Raw genomic sequence first — 3,103 nt, forward strand, 5'->3', positions numbered from 1 at the left:
TAAATATTTTGGGCAAGAACTGATACAACTTAGATTTGATTATTTTGTAGTGTAGTATATTTCGGCTATAAACAAACCAGCATTTTTTACGATTCTTTTCTGTACATTGCTAAATGGTCAAATCTACGTTTTATCGGCTCTTGCTCAAAATATCTACTTTTGTAGCTTAAAATTACGCCGATCCGCAGCTCAAGCGGTTGATCCGACGAACACCGGCTGGGACACCGGCTGGGTCATGATTCTGGTACTCGGTTGCCTGACCGGTTGCCTGCTTAAAAACTCTGGCATTAGAGGATCATTTTGGTAACCCTTGGCAACCAGTGTGGTTTTAAATTCTGAAAATACGCAGATGAACCTGAAGTAGATGATTCTTGAAACCAGTTTGGACTCCATGCCCCAGTTGTTCAAACGCTGGATAGCGCTATCCACCGGATAGCTCACTGTGCAGCGGATAAACAATAGCAAAACCAGTAGAGTTATCCAGTGGATAGTGATTTATCCGGCAGATAGCGCTATCCATCGTTTGGGGCCAGGTCATTATTCTCTTAGTGCTAATCGACTAATTCGAGGCTTATATGGACTCAAAGGCCCACAATCAGACTTCTGGAGTCGCGGCATAGAATTCAATAAATTTGTTTGCTACTTTCCAATTTGAATTTTATCTTAGAAAGAATTTTTTTAATGGGTCACAAATAAGTAAGTTTTCAAAACATGCCTCTGATATAAATCTATGTTATGACAATCTCGTTTACGACACAAGCTTCCCCCATTTTTAGCCTGTCTGAATTTTGCGTTTTTGTCTGTAGATTCTCAGCTGTGCTGTTACAGAAGCCCACATTTTGGCAAAGTCAAATGATATCAAGAAGCTTTGCGGGACTAGTGCGACAAACCCTCGCCTTCATAGAAGAAATTTATACACTATGAGATTGTTAGGTCATTACTTACTGGCCGCCTGCATCAAACTAAAATATTCAAACGAATGTGCCAGACAATTTTATTCCAATTTTGAACCCTTGGGACGGCGACGCGCTGGGTAATTTCATACTCTGGGTTTGATAATAATTTGAGCAGGATGAAGGGAGACAGATGTTCCTTCCAGCGTTCTGGCAACGGCTTGTCTCTTCTAAATGGCAACGGGACAGTCAAGTGATAAAATGAAAGGACCCAAACGTAGAACAATACCAGCTTGACTGGAAGCGGCAAGACTTTCAAGCACCAAGAGACTTGCCAAGATTTATTAGAAATACACCAAAGTAGAGCAGTATATTATTTCTGCGCTGTAAGATGTCTTTTGAAATAAAGAATTCATTGAACTATTAATTTGTTGCATCAACCACTGGAATATTGTTGAAAGGTTTGAGTAGTGGGTACATGGGGAACAGAGAGCGGAGTTTTTTTTTATCAATTAAATCTTACATTCGTAATGGCAGTACGCACTCATCGTGAAATAGATGACTGGTTTACGAAAACGACTTCCATTGCCGAATTTTTTTCTATTACTGATCTGTTCCTCTGGTCCATCGTTGTTTTTGACAAATTTGGCGCAGCTTGCATCCGTGTTTAATTAAATGTAAAATTTAGCCACAAGATGTCAGAACAGAATTTTCCATTATTAGTTGTGTTGTTTAGAGGTCAAATATCATGTGATTGGCTGCAAGCGTATTAAACTTAAAAACCTACTGAGTGGCGAGTGAAAACAAGACAACCTTACAAGCTCTAAGAGCCTTAAAATTGAAACAGTAAATGACTTAAAAGTCAAGCCCTCCTTAGGCTTGACTGAAATAATGAGAAAAAAGGTACCTGTAATGAAAAATCTTACCACAAAGAAGTTAGCGGTGAGCCAGTTCTTGAACAAAGGACTTGAATTCGGCCTCAACATCTGGAACCTCGTAACTTTCACACGAACTGGGAGTTGAATTTAAAAGAAACTTTTAACAGCGGAATTCTAAAAGCTTTGAAAGCTCCTGTTTTAAATTTAGGTAAAAAAGTGACAGCTGATCACCAATCTCTATATGACCACTGGGCGTCTGGTCTTCAAAACATCTATCAAATTTATTTTCAATACAATATTACTAATTACTGCCGCCAGTAATTCTTGCCAACAAACTTTTCTTGACGTTTTTAAAGGCCCGGTTTCAGGTATCCAGTAGTCAATATTGAACTGAAGGTGAGTAAGCATATCAGTTTCCTCCATTTTAAAAAAATGCTTTGACGGAATTTAAGCTTTGTGTTCTTCAGTAATTTTTTTTGTTGATCAGGCATGATCAGGCGACATGTTGACACGGCTAATGGCAATTGTATTACATCAATGCAGATCGTCGGCTGTACGAGGTAACTGCCAAGTGTGTCTAGTGAAGTGAACAACTTCCACATACGCCGGGCAAAGAGGATGTTGCTTACTGGGTTGATATGGATGACCAAGTAAATACGATCAGTGGACCGTAATCCAACGTCAGGTAACTGGGTAACTGATTCCTGATTCCAAGTAATAAAAAAGCTTAATGTCTTGTTACAATTTCTCAGAAAATCTATGTTTGTAATGAGTATGAAAGTCAAACCCGCGAGGAAGTTATTTAATAGTGGACTATCCTCATTTCATTTCATTTTCATTTCAGTTTTTTGTTCCCTCTGCCGGGTGAATCAGTATTCAGTTGCTGCGAAAGCTACCAGTCTGAGCGAAAAACTGATCACACACAGTTGCATGGTTCACAGCGATAAAAGGAATGTAAGCGAAAATACGTTTTGTCTACTGAGATATAGCATTTAACAACGTACCCGGCCCTCCTCTGATTATGGTCAGTCATAGTATGTGAACTGAGAAACTCGAATGAGCCGATATCCCAGTTCTGACATATCTCCAATCCGTAATTTCTACTTGTTCTTACAAGCAGATGTTTCCTCTCGGTGCAAAGTGAGCTTTTTTGTGCTCCCCTTTCTGTGAGCAAGGACTGTCCAAACTTGACAAACGCATTACAGAAAAACTAATATATATGTGCAAAGCAATTTTGTGAAGAACCTTCTTCAAAAGCTTTGACCGTTTAACCTTTATGTTATCTTCTGTTTCATTCCTCGAACTACTACTACATTTTTTGGGTTTTAAGTC

General features: G+C 39.1%; 1 protein-coding gene across 1 annotated transcript in view; it reads left to right on the forward strand.

The window, feature by feature from the left end:
- Window positions 1-1,922: 1,922 nt before the first annotated feature.
- The window catches only part of LOC137999030 (neuromedin-U receptor 2-like), an 11,223-nt gene continuing 10,042 nt past the window's right edge, over window positions 1,923-3,103 (forward strand). The window contains exons 1-3 of the mRNA XM_068844859.1: window positions 1,923-2,167; window positions 2,315-2,456; window positions 2,616-2,725. The gene's annotated coding sequence lies outside the window, so the exon portion shown is untranslated. The remainder of the gene's footprint in view (window positions 2,168-2,314; window positions 2,457-2,615; window positions 2,726-3,103) is intronic.

This window comes from Montipora foliosa, chromosome 4 (genome assembly GCF_036669935.1).
Source record: "Montipora foliosa isolate CH-2021 chromosome 4, ASM3666993v2, whole genome shotgun sequence".
Lineage (NCBI taxonomy): Eukaryota > Metazoa > Cnidaria > Anthozoa > Scleractinia > Acroporidae > Montipora > Montipora foliosa.